Source organism: Silene latifolia, chromosome 4, assembly GCF_048544455.1.
Source record: "Silene latifolia isolate original U9 population chromosome 4, ASM4854445v1, whole genome shotgun sequence".
Taxonomy (NCBI): Eukaryota; Viridiplantae; Streptophyta; class Magnoliopsida; order Caryophyllales; family Caryophyllaceae; genus Silene; species Silene latifolia.
The window spans coordinates 68733423-68755396 of NC_133529.1; positions in this window are offsets into that span (position 1 = coordinate 68733423).

Consider the following 21974-nt stretch of genomic DNA (forward strand, 5'->3'; position numbering starts at 1 on the left):
CTGAATTGTCAGGAAGAATGGCCAAATGGTCAGTTCAGCTTAGCACATATGATATTTCCTTTGAACCCAGAACAGCAATTAAATCACAAGCCTTAGCAGACTTTGTGGCTGATTTCAGCCCTAACCTAGAACCTGACCTCAAAAAAGAAGTTAACCAATTAGAAGATAAGACCTCAGACCAGGAATGGACCTTGTTCATAGACGGGGCATCCAATGCCAGGGGAACAGGGTTAGGGTTAGTACTTAAATCACCACAGGGAGACGTGATAGCTCAGGCTATAAGCTGTGAGTTCAAAGCTACCAACAATGATGCAGAATATGAAGCTCTAATAGCAGGCTTAAAGGTATGTCTAGACCTCGGTGTTCAGAACCTGAAGGTAAAAACTGATTCACTTTTAATTGCTAATCAAATAAAGGGAATTTATACGGCCAAGGATGCAAAAATGATTTCGTATTTAGAATACGCAAAAAACCTTACCGCTAAATTTGCTTTATTTGATATAGATCAAATTCCAAGAGACCTGAACACGCAGGCTGATGCTTTGGCCAGCCTAGGTTCAAATTTTACCCATACAGTTTTCGATAAAATACCAATTGTTCATTGTTTTGTGTGGATGTTGCGGAGGGCGAAATCAGGTCAGGGAGGATTTAGGTAGGGTTAACTAGCTCTAGTTAGTCTGTAAATCAGGTCGTCAGGGTGAAATGCAAAAGTGAAAGTACAATAAAAAAAACAATAATAAGACAAAGAATTTTGTACGTGGAAAACCCTTAAATGGGAAAAAACCACGGGCACCAAGCCAGGAGAGGATTTCACTATTATATTGAGTATTTAGCACAATGGGATGTAATTATCTTAAAAGTTGTGTAAGAATATTGTATGCTAGAATTTGTCTTGTATATGTCTTCTGTCTTCAAATGATTTCCAAATGCTTCTTATATAATCATATCTTTGAACTATTTGGTAAATCTCTTCATAAATGCTAAATATTCCATATTAATTATCCGTAATAATATCCATTATTACGTCCTTAATTCTTCGCTTTAATTCTTTGAATCTTCCCATTTAATCTTCGTGCGCGTAATCTTCTTATAATATGATCTCCTGGTCTGATATCGTCCTGATATTTTGACCGTTGTCCTCTCCATGGCCTGGCGCCTATCTTCATCTGTCCTGACACCTTGACATCCTGACACCCTGTCAGTTAGTCCAAGGCAAGATATTGATCAGGGATATCTGCGGATTTCCAGGCCCAACAATTGCCCCTTATCTCCTTATTTTCGATGTGTCAGGACAAAAAATAAGGAGATAACTTCAATCTTTGGAAAACTGTTCAACGGTTAAATTGTGGCTAGTCAGTTCCTGTAACAGCTAGTTTGTTCAGTTTGTGACGCGTGTTGTATTTACTGCAACTTCTTCAATGATTATCCATCCAAATTGCGGTAGAAACCCTAGTTTTACCCACTATAAATACCCCCTCACTTCATTAAGTTAATCTTCACTAAAAAATCTGCTTTGCCCTCTTCTAATAACTTTCTTCTTCAACTTCCTTAATTCCCAGTTTTTAATCTTCGTCTAATTTTTAATAATCCCTCAACAATGGCCGCAAAAAAAGAAATCTACCAGGGTGATGCCTCCTGGAAATCCACCTGCTCAAAACCCTGAAGAAACCACTTCTGACAACATTCCTTCATCTTCTGCTGTTCAACCTCCTATGGTTGGTAAAACGAATGATTCTCCTCTTGAGATGATTTCAATTTCCCATGGTGATTTCCAATTCAAACCCACAAAAGCTTTGAAAGATGATCTGTCTCTCTCAAATCGCCTGAAGCCTGAATTTGAAAAGGTGCTGAAAGATAAGGGAATCATTCCTGCTGATTCCGAAATTTGGATCCCTGAAGATTCTCCTATCAGGGCTGACTGAGCATGTCCTGGTTGGTTCTGTATTCATGACTGGGCCTTGAGGGCAGGTTGCAAGCTTCCTTCCTCTCCTCTCATGGTGGAGGTTATTAAAGAAATTGGTGTCCCTTCTTATCAGTTGATGCCTATGGTATGGAAAGTGGTCTGCTCTGTTGAGTATCTCTGCAAAAAGCACAATATTTCGTTTTCCCTCGATGACCTGAAGACCTATTATGCTGTCAAGACAAACAGTCCTGGCCGTATAAGCTTTAAGGTCAGGCCTTCCACTACTCCCCTTCTCAGCAATCTGGACAGTGGCCATGACAAGAATTGGGATGTTGGGTACATCTTTATTTAGACCAATTCTGTGGGTCCTGATCTGGCATATTTGAACTATGAAGCTTGTGTTGCTGGTGAGTATTTTAACTTTTCTCTTATCCTGCATGTTTTATTCGTTAGTAAAAAATAAAATTATATTGAATCATACCTCTTGTGTGCGCAGTTGATGACTGGGTTACTGAAACTGAGTACCCTATTGCAAACATTTCTGCTTTCCTTGCCATTCCTCCTTTGGAGAGGTCTTGGCCTCTCTGTTGCGGGGCTGGCCATCTTCCTCGCTGCTTGAAGGCTGATGGTGCTACCAGGGCGCCTAAACCTTTGAAGGCCGTTAGTGCTTCCACTTCAGGTAGTAAGTTTATTTTGTTTTCTTCTTTCTTCCTATTTTTGGCTCTTCCATGATATTTAGTTTATATTGCTAATGTAGTGTTTCGTATTATAGCCACCAGGTCATCTACTCGCCTTGCCAGATTTGGTATGGCTGACCTCTTAGCCAGACTGGCTAAGATTAAGGAGGAGGGCTCCCAGGGAGGCGGAGATGCTGAGCCTGTTATTGATTTAACTGATTTGCCCTGATGCTTCCAAGGTCTCTACTGTTCCTGCTGCCTCTGCCGAAACAAGTTCAGCAGCTCATAAGAGAAAAATTGAAGATGTTGATGTATTTGCCCCAGTTAGGGAGGTGAAAGCCAGGGTAGATAATGTGGAGGCTGCCAAGGTGAAGATTAGGGATTATGCTGCTTCCAAGTCAGATGTCATGCTCACCCTTGACCCTGTCGAGACTGCTACCCAGGCGGTTGCTTCAGTGGACCACTCTGTCAGCCTTTTGGCTAGTGCCTTGGCTGCTGTGAGGGAGGTACGCTATTTTTATTATTATGTGTATTTCGTAATATAAGTATTTTGTTTGGATGTTTTTATTATTATGGTATAATATTCATTTTATTCTTTTTGCTTTTGGTTAGGGTGCCGCGGCCTGTCTCCACAATGCTTATCAGGCTACTTCTCTGGTAGCTAGAATTGACCTGATGAGATCAGATTATGATAAGCTGAAGTCTGAACTAGACTTTGCACGGGTTGACCTGACTGCTAAAGCTGCTGACTTGGCGAGGGCGCAGGCTGAGAAGGATGCTGCTAAGGCTCAGGCAGATTCAAATAAACAGCTCTTGCAGGAGGCGTTGGACAGAAATGAAGAGCTCACCCAGGAGAGGGATGATTTAGAGTTTAAGCTTGATGATGCCTCCCTTTATTTTTATATTAAGGGGAAGGTAGCTGCTATGTCGACTGTTGAGGCAGGGGCAAATTGGAACCCGGTTTGAGATGGCTTTTCTTTGCTTCAAAGTATCCTGACCTGTATAACATGGGAAATGAACAGGAAGTCGATTCTCCAGGGGAGAAGGATGTTGATGCTGAGGCTGATCAGGCTAAGAGTGGGAGTGCTGATGCTGTTTCTAAGGAGAAGCAGTAATTTGATTTTTTCTTTGTTGGTAGTTGGCCCATCCACGGGGGATGTCCTTGGACAAACAATTTTATTTTCTCTGTCTCTGCTACGGTCAGGGAGACTATCCCTGGCCTTTATGAATATTTTTGTGCCTTTGCCCCAGGGGGTAAGGGCTTTATTAATATGATCGTAATGGCCTTCCTTGGCTGATTTTGCTTATTTCCTTGACATTCAGTTTGCTTTTGACTTTCCTTGAACCTGTGAACTTTGTTTTTCCAATCCTGTGGACCTGTCAAAATTTCTATTTTGTTAACCTGTGAGATATTTTTTTGAACTTGTCTTGTCATTTGAACTGTCGTGAGTAATTCAACCAAGTTTGGTTTTGGCCATAGTGGTTGAAGGGGTGGAAAAACCGGCTTGACAAGAGGGCTTATGTCCCCTGCCTGACTGGAGGGCTTGGTACTCGGCCTGACAGGAGGGCTTTTTAGACTAATGGTTGGGATGGCACACCCTTCCACCATCTTGCTGCGTCCAGCCGTTTGTAAACATGTGCAGTAAACCTAGTCAGGTCAGGCAACTATTTCATGCCTGATTGGTCCTGACATTTACTGTATCCGGTGATGGTTACCAACTCGTTAGGCACAATTAAGTGCAAAGTTTTGTTTCATATTTTGACATATAGTAGAGTAGCCCTCAATCCTGAATATTTATGCATATAAACATTTATCATGTATAATTGTTCAGGATTCAAAAAATAGGAGAAGTTGAGTTAGTTAAATATATAGACATGGATTGCACATAGAGCATATAAAACACGTAATTTTTCAGATAGCACATTAGGTTGAATTACTGATAGTAAAGATATGATTTTGTACTTGATTATGGCCTTATATCGGTTTTATACGTGGAATAATTTCAAATGAGTTACATTCCAAGATCTTGGGACCATTTCTCCTTCTAATGTTTGGAGCCTATATTCTCCTTGTCCAATGATTGAATCAATTAAGTAAGGGCCTTCCCATGTGGGGGCAAGCTTGCCTGCTGATTTTTCTTTTTTGTTTGGAAAAACTTTTTGTAGGACAAGGTCTCCTTCCCTGAAGACTCTAATTCTAACATTTTTATTGTAAGTCCTAGCTACTGCTTGTTGGTATGATGCCATCCTGATTTTGGCAGCGTCTCTTAGCTCTTCTGTCAGGACCAGGTTATCTTGCATTAGGTCTCTGTTTGCTTCAACATTGTTCAGGCTATATCTTGATGTTGGCACCCGGACTTCTGCAGGAATGACAGCTTCACAGCCATACACCAAAGAATAAGGTGTTTGGCCTGTTGATGTCTTTGGAGTTGTCATGTCTGCCCATAGTACTAATGGAAGTTCTTCAGCCCATCTGCCTCGTCTTCTTTTTAGTTTCTTCTTTAGGCAGCTTATGACTACCTTGTTTCTGGATTCAGCCTGGCCATTAGCTTTTGGATATCCAGGGGTGGATGTTACCAGGCTGATATTCCATTCTTGGAAAAATGCTTGAGTCTTTTTCCCCACAAATTGGGTTCCATTGTCACATACTATTTCTGATGGGACTCCATATCTGCAAATAATATTTGTTCTGATGAAGGATATTACTTCTTTTTCAGTTACTTGCCTGATAGAGTCAGCCTCGATCCATTTGGAGAAGTAATCAGTCATAGCCAACATGAATACTTTTTGTCCTGGAGCTACATGCAGCTTTCCTACAATATCCATGCCCTACTTCATGAATGGTCAGGGTGCAGAAATTGAGTGAAGGAGCTCAGATGGCTGATGTATGATTGGTGCATGAACTTGACATGCTTCACACTTTGAAGAGTATTCCAGGCAATCAGCCCTCAGTGTAGGCTAGTAGTAGCCAGTCCTGAGTACTTTACTTGCCAGGCTTTTTCCTCCTTTATGGTTACCACTATGTCCATCGTGTATTTCTTGAAAATGCGATTTGGCTTTGTCGGGCTCAAGCATCTCAGGTATGGTCCACTGCGATCTCTTGAATAAAGTGTTATTGATAATAGCATAGGTTGAAGCTCTAATTTTAAAAGTCCTTGCTTCGTGTCTCCACTGAGGTAGTATTCCTCGGAGAAACCAATCATAATAAGGTTTAGTCCAAGAATTACTATCCTGATTGATAGGGTTGACTTGTTCAGGCTTGCTGATGGCTGGCTCTAATAAATGAACAATTGGTATTTTATCGAAAACTGTAGGGGTAAAATTTGAACCTAGGATGGCCAAAGCATCAGCCTGTGTGTTCAGGTCTCTTGATATTTAATCTATATCAAATAAAGCAAATTTAGCGGTAAGGTTTTTTGCATATTCTAAATACGAAATCATTTTTGCACCCTTAGCCGTATAAATTCCCTTTATTTGATTAACAATTAGAAGTGAATCAGTTTTTACCTTTAGATTTTGAACACCGAGGTCTAGACATACCTTTAAGCCTGCTATCAGAGCTTCATATTCCGCTTCATTGTTAGTTGCTTTGAATTCACAGCTTATAGCCTGCGCTATCACGTCTCCCTGTGGTGATTTAAGTACTAACCCTAACCCTGTTCCCCTGGCATTGGATGCCCCGTCTATGAACAAGGTCCATTCCTGGTCTGAGGTCTTATCTTCTAATTGGTTAACTTCTTTTTTGAGGTCAGGTTCTAGGTTAGGGCTGAAATCAGCCACAAAGTCTGCTAAGGCTTGTGATTTAATTGCTGTTCTGGGTTCAAAAGAGATATCATATGTGCTAATTTGAACTGACCACTTGGCCATCCTACCTGATAATTCAGGCTTGCGCAGGACAGATTTTATGGGTAAGTTGGTCCTGACTATAATGGGGTGGCTTTCAAAATAGGGTCGTAGTTTAATACACGACATAATTAAAGCTAAAACATATTTTTCAAGTAATACATACCTCATCTCAAAGATCCATGAGCTCTTACTTACATAATAGACCGGATGTTGTTGGCCTTCTTGTTCTTTTACAAGGACCGCATCGATCGCCGTGTCGTGATGAGATAAGTATATCTTGTGACAGGGGTTCTCCTTTCTCTGGTTTGGCCAGTAAGGGTGGAGATGACAAATAAGATTTTAAGTCTTGAAAGGCTGCCTCATGTTCATCCGTCCAATGAAACTGTTTATTTTTTTTGAGCGGGTTGTAAAATGTTTTACACCTTTCGGAGGAACTTGATTTGAACCGGTTCAGGCAGCTACCCCTGTCACACTCGAATATCTTTGTGACTTGGGTGATGAAGTTCCAGGATAGCTTTATCTGTGCAGGGCTGGCTTCTATGCCTCTCTTCGTAACCATGTATCCAAGGAACTTACCCGCGAAACTCCAAAGTGGCATTTTGCGGGGTTGAGCTTCATGTTGTATTTTTCCAATATTTCGAATGCTACTTCCAAATGCTTTACATGATCTTCTGCATTTTTGGACTTTACCACCATGTCGTCTATGTAGACTTCCATGGTATCGCCTATTTGATCTTTGAACATCATGTTGACCGGCCAGATTTACGTTGCCCCCGCATTCTCCGGGCCGAAAGGCATGGCGATGTAACAAGATATGCCTCGATGCGTAATGAATGCGATTACTCTCTGGTCCGCAGGGTGCATTTTTATTTGATTGAATCCACTTGAGGCATCCATGAATGTCAGCATCTCATGCCCTGCTGTGGCGTCTACCATGGCACCAATATGTGGTAAAGGAAATGGGTCTTTGGGACATGCTTTGTTCAGGTCAGTGTAATCTACACAGACTCTCCATTTTCCATTCTTTTTCTGCACAACAACCACGTTAGCTAGCCACTCAGGGTACATTACTTCCCTGATCATTCCCATATCCAGGAGTTTTTCCACTTCTTCGTTGATTATGGCATTTCTCTCAGCTGCAAATTTTCGTCTTTTCTGTTTTATAGGCTTAAAAGATGGGTCAATATTAAGTTTGTGTGTAATTATATCAGCACTAATTCCAGTCATATCAAAATGAGACCAAGCAAACCAAGATGATTTATTTTTAAGGAATTTTACCAGTTCGGGCCTTATATTATCTGGAGCGTCAGATCCTACTAGCACATACCTGTCAGGGTACTCAGGGTCTAGGATTACCTGATCTGTTTCCATTCTGGGAGGTGCTACATAAGTGCTCCTGACAGGGTACTGTAATTGCTATGTAAGGGACTTACCTGCCTTGGGAGGTTTTAAGGCTGTTGTATAGCATTATTGGGCTGCCTTGTTATCCCATTTGATTGTGGCTATGCCCCAATCCGTCGGTATCTTGATACACTGGTGATAAGTTGATGGTACAGCCTTGACATTATGAATCCAGGGTCTGCCCAGAATTGCATTGTAGGATGACAGGCAATCTAGGACTCCAAATTTCTTATAGGATGAGACTCCTTCAACGTAGGTTGGAAGGTGGATTTCTCCAAATGTGCTTCTGGTTTCTCCGCCGAACCCTACCAAAACGCAGGACTTTTTGGTGGTTTGATCCTCATTGATTTTCATGGCTTTCAGCACATCAAGCATGATCAAGTTTACTGAGCTGCCTCCATCTACTAGGATCCTTCTTACTGTGGCGGTTCCAATCTGCATAGAAATTACCAGGCCATCATGATGAACATCAGGGATACCTATCAGGTCACAATCACTGAAAGTGATTATTGGTAGATGATCCGTTTTACCGGGTGATGCAATCCTTGGCGTCCTGGCTATATTTTTTGCCGCTGAACTAGTCAGGCCGCAGATTTTTGATCCACTAGATATGAATTTTACTTCATAGATTGGGGGTGGTGGAGGAAGGCTGCGATCCTGCTTATGCTCCTTGTTCTCTTTGCCTTGATCTGCATTCCTGCCTTTCATTTTGATTAGGTCTTTCAGGTATCCAGACTTCAACAGATAAGCCACTTCTTTCCTTTGGGTGAAGCAGTCATCCGTTGTGTGTCCAACGTCCATGTGGAATTCGCACCATTTGGAGTTATCTCTCCTAGGGTTAGGATTTTCCACCTTTCTGGGCCATCTGACTACTGGTCCCCCTGCAATATCAACACTGAAATTATGCTCAGAAATAGGCGGAAAAATTTTAGCCTTACCTTGATACTCATGTGCCAGGTTGACTTCTGAATGGTCTGGCCTGGAATATGGAGTAGGTCTATAATTGTTTTCTTTGTTGCTTTTCCTATTGCTTTTTTCATAGTCCTTTGGTCCACTGGATGATCCGAGTTTGTAGCTCTTGTCTTCTTCCAGCCTGATAAAAGCAAGGGTTTTGGCCTGGACATCTTCGAAGGTATGGCATGGATACTTAGTGAGCTCATTGTATAAGTCACTATGAGGTAGCTGTTAGAAATCTTTATCTCATTATACTCAACATATTCATATATGTTTCAATTAATTTAGTCATAAAATTAATTTACAAATCTTATGCATGCAAACTTAAATTAAAAGAGAAGAAATCATTTTCCTTACTATATGATTTCGGTTTTATGGGCACCAACAAGATCTCCTTCTTGTTAGTTCTCGAGCTTTCCAATAATGGATGAACATTCATGACTTCAAAATAGAAGCCCTCCAATAAGTTGCACCCAAGACTATCCCAAAATCCCACAAACTAACATGTACTAGATATTTGTAATGTGGTTTACCTTAAAATCGATTACTAATACTCATATACTACTACTAGTATTATTAGTGATTGATTTGTACAAATTAGATTCATAAAAATGATTTTTATGATGAACAAGAGAGAGAAGTTTATTGTTTATCATAAAACATAAGAAGAATGAAAAATTGAGAAAATCTCTCAATTTTCTATATGAAAAACCGGTGGGTTTTGGGGGTTATAGGACCCTTTTTCTTTTTCCTTTTTGTCTTCACAAGACAAATTGTGTAAGCCTTTGTCCATAGTCATGTCACTATCAAGCATTTTAGACAAATGAATAAGACAAGTGAATAAGTCAAAAACTTCTAAAATGCCCACCAATTTTCAGTTATCATATGTAATATGGAGTCCATTTTATTTTTGTCAATTGTACAATTGTATGTCATGTGACATGTGACATGTCTTATGTCATGTTTTAATTTAAAATGCATATTTAACAAATTAAATATCATTTACAAATTAAATAAATCATATTTAACAAATTGACTAGTAATTCAAAATTACATTCACATAAAATGGTCATTTAAATACTAGTTAGTATAATTCACAACATCTTGTAATTATAACTAACTTATCATTCTCTTCTCGCGCGTTTCGCAAACACCGATTAATTTTAGTAATATAACTTCTTAAATTACTAAATAAAATCTCATTTAATCACATTATAATAAGATGTCATTTTCTCTCTTATGATAATAATTTGTTCAATTTTAAGGAATTAATTAATCAGACGACATACAATTAATTAACCTTTTCAATTAAGGGAATCGTCCTTTAGGTGTGACCTCGGGATCAATCGATCACCACCGTCGCACGACAAAGCAATGTCAAACTCTAGCCACCAATCATTACCGATATGTGTGGACCGATTGACTATATATGTAATGTATCATCCCTTTCGTATTCTTGATATGAGATTTAAATATGTGATCAATATGATCGATAATTGTGATCGCATTATTGTCGGGGACACTTACTCCAACAATCTCCCACTTGTCCTCGATAAGTGTGCGTCACCAATTCTCTTGTCCTATTACTATCCCCCACTCAATGCAAGGTGTCTTTCGGGTCGTACTTGCAAGTGATCATATCGAGAGTGGTTTCCTCGATCTGGAGAATAACTGATTGACCGGAGTTATCTACCATAGATACCATCCGAGCGTGGCCACGCATTTCAGTTCATTAGTCCTCGAGTGGCCCCGAGATATTGTTTTAACCCGACAAGGGGGTGGACAATTCCTATCGCACTTATTCCCTTCGACTAGCCCAGCCATCATAACCCAAAATATGCCCATTTGACCCCATTTACGAAGGTCGTAGTAACATAAATCAAAGTTAATCTGAAACTGTGCCACCTTAGGCGAACAGTCTTTAGTCAAAAGAATCGACTCATTAGAATACTATAGTAGCTCTCGCCACGACCAAGCTATATAAATTTGCCAGAACTCTATAAGCGGTCACTGCCCGACAAAGTGTTCCTGACAGTCTTCCTATGTGATCGACTAGTCATCTCACATGACTGTATGGCACTGAACTTGCCATCAATCGCATCACACTCTAGTCACTTCGAGACGTCACCTCATACAAGTGACTATGGGCGAATACTATGTTAATCGGGGTTCACTTTAACGGGGTTCAATATCGTCATACAACCCGTTTGGAGGTAACAAAGTATAATAAAAGAGTTTTAAAGTAAAACTCGAACGACAAATGCAATTATCACATATGAATAGTCAATGCCTGATTACTACTTCATATTCTATAATCCAGTTTGATTTTGAATGTAGTTGTTCATCTCAATTTAATTGAAATGACATGACTCATCATGTTAAGCCTATGAGAAGGCTTTGGTTAGTAGGTTTTATCAACTTCTTGTACCTTACTCAACCTTACTACATACTCGTTTTCCTTGTAATGTATACATTTGCATTACAAAACTTTCTGAGTACGTGTCGAGATCCAATCAAGACATAGGCCCTCTAGCCTTAGAATAGCTCCCACTGTTTTCACAGTGTGCGGGACTCATCCTTCTTGCACATCTCATGATTGCAAGTGTACTCAATTTCCGTTGTAAATATTTCTCATTGTTCTTTATTGCCTAGAACGATTCTAGGAAATCTATTTCTTAAATAACATAGCCACTATGGTATCTTAACCATCCTGATGTGTATTGATTATGGTTTTGTCGGAAACCATGCGCAATCTCAATTGTCAATTGTCATTTGTGTAACACCCTTACACAAAATTGCATCATAAACACTTTGCTTTACATCCTTAATGCTTCTGCAAGCACTTAAGGGTAATCTTTATGGCTTACTTGGTAAAGATTACTTAAATTCGATTTGAAACAATTCATCATACTCAAAGTATATGAAGTGTTATACATCATTTCCTATTTAATTGATTCGGCAGCGGAAGCAAATGGAATCAATCAAATATGTTCAACTTGATTGAACTAGTCATGAATCTTATCAACATAAGACTTCTTATTTCACGTTAATATCATGTGGATTTATCTCCATAAATCTGGATGTTAAAGATGTATTATATTTCTCCAAAGTCTTAAATCATTCGCAATGATCAATATGTCATCCACATATAAGACTAATTAAAATTTCCGTAACTCCCACTAAACTTCATGTATAAACACAACTTCTCAAACTATTGAGAAAAGTTTTATCACATGATCAAAATGTTGATTCCAACTCATTGATGTCCTACTTAAGACCCTCTCTTAAGTTTCACATTATCTTAAGATTGCAAGAATCTACAAAAACTCAAGATATGTATTGAATACATTCCTTCTAATTGAAGAAGTGGGTTTTAGATTCACTTGCTATATGTATATCATCATAATGAAACACAATCCCTAAGAAGATCCAAATAGACTTAAGCATTTCAACTAGTGCAAAAACCCTTTGTAACCAATCAAGCTTTGATATCTAACAATTCACTTGGAATTTATTTCGGATTTTCATGGCTCTAAGCCTTGTATTGAGTTGTGACTTAAACACTCTCATGTAAGTCATATATTCATTACTTTCTAGAAGTAACTTGAATCAAACAATTTCTTTGTAAGTTGCAAACTCTTTACTTTCTTAAAAGTAACATGAATTCATCATCTTCAACAAGTGATGACATTAACCTCCTAGGTTTTGAAGAAACAACGTCTTACACAAAACGTCTCATGTAGCCAAGAAAGACCAGTTTCTTGCGACATAACATTCTTTGTGGCTCTTTGAATAATTTCTCCCACTCTGTCTTCTAGAAATAAACTTGTATTTTAGAAAGACAGCTTCACGAGCCACAAACCCGTTGTACTCGTGATTATAATAAAGAAAAATGAGCATTTGTTTCTTTTGAAAACTTACAAACATGGTACCCTACCATTTCATATCTCATATGACTCGTTTTAGATTTAGTGGAAAAATAATTTAGACAAAATGATAAAATCCCCAAAAGGATCAAGTAACTCAAAGTAACTTGATTGAAGTCCAAACCATATCGAATAGCGTTTGATTTCTTATCCAACCACACATTATCACATAATGCGTGCTAAGAGAGATTAATTTGTGATACTATATCACATTTCCTTTGGCTTATATCAAAGTCTTCACTTTGATAATCCCATCACGACATGATCGTGATTTATGGAACTCTTTGAACTCCTTCAAAGATTTCTCCTTTTACCTTATTAAGTAAACATATTGGTGTCAACTTAAATTGATGGTAAAAGAAAATGATCAACCTATTCTGGATCAATGATTTACAACCTCGATCTCCTTTTCAACCAAAAAGTACGAGACATCTTGCTTTGAATACAAGATACGCATATACCATAAGATCTAATGGTTTTAAGAGTACTCGATAACTCTTTGCGTTCATCATTCCAGAATCTAAGGTTCAATCTTGGGTTACCAATTTGAGTCTTGCATCATCTACATGATATATTATTCTAGTTTGGTTTAGAATATAATCACCTTGATAATGGGCTAGCCATACATCAAATCATGGTGTATAGCGTCACAAAAGTGAGACCTCTTTTGTATCTTAACAAGTTTATATTCTTATTTAGAGGTTATGCATTTAATAGTCACAATTAAATACAACTCTAAACCCAAAAACTAGATTGAGTACACAATGACTCTATCTCTCAACATCATTGTTGCTAGTCGTCATATTCTAATCATCTTATGTATCAAATACAATGATGAAAACCTCCAATGGTTTCTAATATTGACGAAGTAGTACTAGCAAAATTTATGTCAATCAAATAAACATTTAAAGAAGAAGGTCCATTAGATGTCCCACAACTAACTTGTTGATTCTTCAAAAATTTGGGGTAGTTTCCTTTCTAGCGTCCAACAATTAAGACAATGGAAACTTTATCGATCGGGATTGATAGGTTTAGTATCGTTATTCTCAATAACATTACTTTTAACATTACCTTGTATCAATTCCATTCTAATTTTACTTCTTTGAACTTCGTCCTTTTCTTAACGGTTTAAGAGAATGCTCCCACTCATTTCAATGAATCTTTGCTTAGAGAAGCAAAATTGAATTTCATGAAGACTACTCTTCAATTCATTTGTTTAGTCTTAAAACTTGCATTGAAGTGGTTGCGGTATTTTGGTCAATTTTGATTTCAAACAAATCTAGTTACCAAAACGTTTCAAAGTACTTAACTTAATTAAGCATTTGAGAAACAATTCATTGTAAGTAGATATGTTAGTCAAGAATCAAAAACCCTTTTGATTACGAATAACTTTTATCTATACTCTTCACAAGAGATCCTTACAATGGATAATACGAGGTTTTAGAAGAAAAATTCAAATTTTGTCTTTAGTTACGATGTTTTAATGGAGATTTGAACTAAAATCGAAATGATATCGTATATGAATTGTGGTAAAGAATTAGAACAATATGATAACGGAATAGTGGAAAACTTAACATTTATCGTTATAATAATACTTGTAAATAATTTAACAAGTAAAGCATTTACATAGTGACTTCTACCCAACTATGATAAATGATTCCAAGATCCAAATTCATATTAACTTGGGCACGGTAGGGCCGATTCATCCCTTATTAATATAACTCGGTGGATTAACTCTTTAATCGATTCTACTTTTAGAACTCTTGGTCGATAAAATTACATTAATATTTATCTTTAGCCCGGAACACATGCGACTACGGTCACGAATACTTCCGTTGAGCTCAATCCAAATTTCGAATAAATGTGTCCATGATCCAAATCCACATCAACTTGGGCACGGTAGGGCCGATTCATCCCTTATCAACATGAATTCGGTGGATAGACATTTATCACCCACTTCCCCTAGGTAACAAGGTTTGTACCCCGGTAGGGCCGAGCGCACTCCCTCACGAAATAGGTTTTCATGGTTTCTACTTTTTGGTAAGGCTAAGTCTCAATTGTTTATTTTAGCGAGAGGTCATGTTAATTTATTATCTATCACGTTTTAAGTGAAATAAAGCGGTGAACTACGATAATTGTAATTGACACGGTCGATATACTCGATTTAATGATAATGCATGTGTTAGTTATGGCGATTTAGCGATGCATGCAACATATAAATAAAATGCAAAGCATAAATAAATTCTAGTATGGCCTTCCTAGAATAGTAAATCTAATAAACTATTACAAATTCGGAAACAAACTCCATTGGTCCCTTGAACTTCGGTTTTGGCACGCATCTCGAGGTAACACCGTCTTTAATGGACCGCCTTCTTGAGTGGCATCGTCTTCAAGGATCTCCGGAATATATAAATTACATAACAAATTACATAATTTCCTATTATACATTTGTAATTAAAATAAAAATAAATCTATTAAATTACAAAACGGTGATACGAGATCACAATAAATTACAACCGAATCGATATTCCCATACATTTCGGGTAATACCAATTAAAAACTAAGGCCATACTAAGTAAAATTACATAATTCAAAAATTACATAAAATTAAAATATGACAATCATAAAAAAATGCAGCATTATAATATGTATGAACATGCCCAATTTTATGCTAAATCGCCTTTAAGGAGCCAATATCGTATATTAATCGGTTTTTACGGATTTGCGTGATTCAACCTTTTTTAAAATCACTATATTTACATAAAATCATATTTATGCACAAGTTAATTACCCTAACCAACTTAGGACTGAAAATTAGTCTCCACTAACATATTAACAATAATTAACTTACATTTCTTAATATTGTTCATAAAAGGACTTTAGAATTACAATATAATGCCATAAACTTCAAATAAATCATAAAAATTTCAAATAAATTCAAAATTTGAAATTTAAACTCATGAACATTCTGGAAAAATACCATGACACTCACAATGTTCAAAAACTTAGGTTAAAAATTTCGAAATTTATCGGGAAAAAAATTGTTGCGGTTTATCGGATTTATCAATTATAATCATAAAAATATGAGAAAAAAAAATATATATCAAATTTTCAATTTTAGATCTGAAATATATGATAAAATGCAACATGTGACGTTTTTCCTTAGTCAGGAAGTATGTTTTAGCAATTTATACTAATTAAAGTCACTATTTATGTTATTTTTCATCAAAAATTCATAAATCATGCATAAAGAGTTCATTATAGCCAATTATTTTACACACATCTTGTAAAATTGCATGTGACAACATACTAAATTTCTATGACCAGATTCGAAATATTACTCATATTAACCTATTTTTCATTTAAATTCGATTTTTATATTGAAAAATCCCTATTTCGAGCATAAGAACTCATAAAATTATAAAACTTTACAGGTCATCTAAAAATACTATATGTGAAAACATATCCAAAAACCAATGGAAAAACCGAAGTTTAGCTAATTTTAGTCCAAAAATGACGTTTTTATCATAAAATCACATTTTAATGCCATTATTATATAAAATGAACAATAAAAATCCATAAATTAACCAAAATATCCTAAATACATTTTAGGACCAGAAACTTGAACATGCATGATTGATTTCGTGATATATCATAATAAACACAAATTTATAAGTTTTATAAGTTAATCGTATAACTCGGAAAAACTATAACCGATTTGCATGCAAACAACCTAAGGCTCATGATACCGCTTGTTAGAAATCTTTATCTCATTATACTCAACATATTCATATATGTTTCAATTAATTTAGTCATAAAATTAATTTACAAATCTTATGCATGCAAACTTAAATTAAAAGAGAAGAAATCATTTTCCTTACTATATGATTTCGGTTTTATGGGCACCAACAAGAACTCCTTCTTGTTAGTTCTTGAGCTTTCCAATAATGGATGAACATTCATGACTTCAAAATAGAAGCCCTTCAATAAGTTGCACCCAAGACTATCCCAAAATCCCACAAACTAACATGTACTAGATATTTGTAATGTGGTTTACCTTAAAATCGATTAATAATACTCATATACTACTACTATTATTATTAGTGATTGATTTGTATAAATTAGATTCATAAAAATGATTTTTATGAAGAACAAGAGAGAGAAGTTTATTGTTTATCATAAAACATAAGAAGAATGAAAAATTGAGAAAATCTCTCAATTTTCTATATGAAAAACCGGTGGGTTTTGGGGGTTATAGGACCCTTTTCCTTTTTACTTTTTGTCTTCACAAGACAAATTGTGTAAGCCTTTGTCCATAGTCATGTCACTATCAAGCATTTTAGACAAATGAATAAGACAAGTGAATAAGACAAAAACTTCTAAAATGCCCACCAATTTTCGGTTATCATATGTAATATGGAGTCCATTTTATTTTTGTCAATTGTACAATTGTATGTCATGTGACATGTTACATGTCTTATGTCATGTTTTAATTTAAAATGCATATTTAACAAATTAAATATCATTTACAAATTAAATAAATCATATTTAACAAATTGACTAGTAATTCAAAATTACTTTCACATAAAATGGTCATTTAAATACTAGTTAGTATAATTCACAACATCTTGTAATTATAACTAACTTATCATTCTCTTCTCGCGCGTTTCGCAAACACCGATTAATTTTAGTAATATAACTTCTTAAATTACTAAATAAAATCTCATTTAATCACATTATAATAAGATGTCATTTTCTCTCTTATGATAATAATTTGTTCAATTTTAAGGAATTAATTAATCTGTATCGACATACAATTAATTAACCTTTTCAAGTAAGGGAATCGTCCTTTAGGTGTGACCTCAAGGGATCAACTGATCACCACCGTCGCACGACAGTAATGTCAAACTCAAGCCAGCCAATCATTACCGATATGTGTGGACCAGTTGACTATATATGTAATGTATCATCCCTTTCGTATTCTTGATATGAGATTTAAATATGTGATCAATATGATCGACAATTGTGATCGCATTATTGTCGGGGACACTTAATCCAACAGTAGCAACCCCTGCCTGAATGCCTCCACTGCTGTTCCAACATCACACCTGGGAATAGATACTTTTTCTTTGTTGAATCTTGCAAGGAATGTCCTGAGAGTTTCATCAGGCTTCTGTGTAATCCTGTAAAGATCTTTGGATCGCTTCTCAACTCCTGCTACTCGCAAATTCTTTGGTTGAAGTTGTTGACCAGGTTGGCAAAAGAATGGATGCTCCCGGTTTGGCGAGTTGATGTACCATTGTAGAGCGAGTCTGTCGGGGGTTGTTCCAAATCCCTTACACATGCAAACTTGTCCGAACTCATTTGGGAATGGATGCTGCAAACATTTTTTGTTTGTAAAGGGCCACATGATTTTGCGGGTCCGTGGTTCCATCATAGATTTTCATAGACGGGACCACAAATTTTTTGGGCAAGTCTACCTTTGCTATTTTGTCTATGAAAGGCGAATCAGCATAGCTGTCAGGGGCAACTTCTTCTAAACTGGCAGGTACTCCAGGTATCTTGTCGAATTTTTCATTGAGCTTCTTGATTTCCTGGACTACTGCCATCATGATGACTGCTGCAGATTCATCAGGTTTTTCATTGTCATTTTTTGGCTCACCATCGTCATCAGCATTGATGAATTTGGAACCACTTGGGCTCCCAAAACTGGAAAAATCGATGTTTTTGATAATGGATGCAAATGGGGTTCCTGGCTGGAATCTAGAGCCTGCTCCTTGGGTTTTCTCTAATTTTTGTTTCAGAGCTGACTCAGATTCTCTCAACTGTGGAATTTCGGCCTCAGTTTGGGCTACTTTCTCTTTCAAGCTTTCCAACTCAGCTATTTGTTGGAGGGCTGCATTCAATTGTTCTTCAACGGTAGGTTGGGCCATTTTTGTAGTTTATTTGGTTTTTTGTAGGATGAGGAAAAAAGATTTAAAGAGCTAGATGCCCCACGGTGGGCGCCAATTGTTTTTTGTGTATTTTGCGCAGGGCGAAATCAAGTCAGGGAAGATTTAGGTAGGGTTAACTAGCTCTAGTTAGTCTGTAAATCAGGTCGTCAGGGTGAAATGCAAAAGTGAAAGTACAATAAAAAGAACAATAATAAGACAAATAATTTTGTACGTGGAAAACCCTTAAATGGGAAAAAACCACGGGCACCAAGACAGGAGAGGATTTCACTATTATATTGAGTATTTAGCACAATGGGATGTAATTATCTTAAAAGTTGTGTAAGAATATTGTATGCTAGAATTTGTCTTGTATATGTCTTCTGTCTTCAAATGATTTCCAAATGCTTCTTATATAATCATATCTTTGAGCATTTTGGTAAATCTCTTCATAAATGCTAAATATTCCATATTAATTATCCGTAATAATATCCATTATTACGTCCTTAATTACTGCTTTAATTGCTGAATCTTCCCATTTAATGGTGTGCGCGTAATCTTCTTATAATATGATCTCCTGGTCTGATATCGTCCTGATATTTTGACCGTTGTCCTCTCCATGGCCTGGCGCCTATTTTCATCTGTCCTGACACCTTGACATCCTGACACCCTGTTAGTTAGTCCAAGGTAAGATATTGATCAGGGATATCTGCGGATTTCCAGGCCCAACATTCATTTATTAGAACCAACTATCAGAGACTGAACAAGGCAACCCTGTCAATCAGGATAGTAATTCTTTGACTAAACCCTATTATGACTGGTTTCTCCGAGGAATACTACCTCAGGGAAGACATGAAGCAAGGCCTTTTAAAATCAGAGCTTTGACCTATGCTATTATCAATAACACTTTATTTAAGAGATCACATGCAGGACCGTACTTGAGATGTTTAGAGCCTGACGAAGCTAAGCAGGTACTTCAAGAAATACACGATGGACACTGTGGTAACCATAAAGGAGGAAAAAGCCTGGCAAGTAAAATACTCAGGACAGGCTACTACCGGCCAACACTGAGGGCTGACTGCCTGGAATACTCTTGAAAATGTGAAGCATGTCAAGTTCATGCACCAATAATACATCAGCCATCTGAGCTCCTTCACTCAATTTCCGCACCCTGGCCATTCATGAAGTGGGGCATGGATATTGTAGGAAAACTGCCTATAGCTCCAGGACAGAAAGTATTCATGTTGGCTATGACTGATTAATTCTCCAAATGGATCGAAGCCGACTCTTTCAGGCAGGTAACCGAAAAAGTAGTAATATCTTTCATCAGAACAAATATTATATGCAGATATGGAGTCCCATCAAAAATAGTATGTGACAACGGAACCCAATTTGTGGGGAAAAAGACCAAAGCATTTTGCCAAGAATGGAATATCAGCCTAGTAACATCAACCCCTGGATATCCAAAAGCTAATGGCCAGGCTGAATCCAGTAACAAGGTGGTCATAAATTGCCTAAAAAAGAAACTGAAGAGAAGACGAGGCAGATGGGCTGAGGAACTTCCATTAGTGCTATGGGCAGACAGAACGACTCCAAAGACATCAACAGGCCAAACACCCTATTCTTTGGTGTATTGCTGTGAAGCTGTCATCCCTGCAGAAGTACAGGTGCCAACATCAAGATATAGCCTGAACAACGTTGAAGCAAACAGAGACCTGATGCAAGACAACCTGGTCTGTTGATCCTGTCAATCAGGACAGTAACTCTTGGACTAAACCCTATTATGACTGGTTTCTCCGAGGAATACTACCTCAGGGTAGACATGAGGCAAGGGCTTTTAAAATTAGAGCTTCAACTTATGCTATCATCAATAACACTCTGTTCAAGAGATCGCAGGCTGGACCCTACCTGAGATGCTTGGAGCCTGACGAAGCCAAACTAGTACTTCAAGAAATACATGATGGACACTGTGGCAACCATAAAGGAGGAAAGAGCCTGGCAAGCAAAGTTCTCAGGACAGGCTACTACTGGCCTACACTAAGGGCTGACTGCCTGGAATACTCTTCAAAATGCGAAGCCTGCCAAATTCATGCACCAATCATACATCAACCATCTGAACTCCTCCATTCAATTTCCGCACCCTGGCCATTCATAAAATGGGGAATGGATATTGTGGGAAAACTGCCCGTAGCTCCAGGACAAAAAGTATTCATGTTAGCCATGACTGACTACTTCTCCAAATGGATTGAGGCTGACTCTTTCAGGCAAGTAACCGAAAAAGAAGTAATATCCTTCATCAAAACAAATATTATATGCAGATATGGAGTCCCATCAAAAAAAGTATGTGACACCGGAACCCAATTTGTGGGGAAAAAGACCAAAGCATTTTGCCAAGAATGGAATATCAGCCTGGTAACATCAACCCCTGGATATCCAAAAGCTAATGGCCAGGCTGAATCCAGTAACAAGGTGGTCATAAATTGCCTAAAAAAGAAACTGAAGAGAAGACGAGGCGGATGGGCTGAGGAACTTCCATTAGTGCTATAGGCAGACAGAACGACTCCAAAGACATCAACAGGCCAAACACCCTATTCTTTGGTGTATTGCTGTGAAGCTGTCATCCCTGCAGAAGTACATGTGCAAACATCAAGATATAGCCTGAACAACGATGAAGCAAACAGAGACCTGATGCAAGACAACCTGGTCCTGACAGAAGAACTAAGAGACGCTGCCAAAATCAGGATGGCATCATACCAACAAGCAGTAGCCAGGACTTACAACAAAAATGTTAGAATTAGAGTTTTCAGGGAAGAAGACCTTGTCCTACAAAAAGTTTTTCCAAACAAAAAAGAAAAATCAGCAGGCAAGCTTGCCCCTACATGGGAAGGCCCTTATTTAATTGATTCAATCATTGGACAAGGAGCGTAAAGGCTCCAAACATTAGAAGGAGAAATGATCCCGAGATCTTGGAATATAACACATTTGAAATTATTCCATGTATAAAACCTATGTCAGGCCAAAATCAGGTACAAAATTATATCTTTAATATCAGTGATTCAACCTGATGTGCTATCTGAAAAATTCCGTGTTTCATATGCTATATGTGCAATCAATGTCTATATATATATATATATAACTAACCCAATTCCTCTTATTTTCTGAATCCTGAACAATTATACATGATAAATGTTTGTATGCATAAATATTCAGGATTGAGGGCTACTCTACTATACATTAGCCTTTCAAAAACAAAAATTTCTTGCACTTAATTGTGCCTAACGAGTTGGTAACCATCACCGGATACAGTAAATGTCAGGACCAATCAGGCATGAAATAA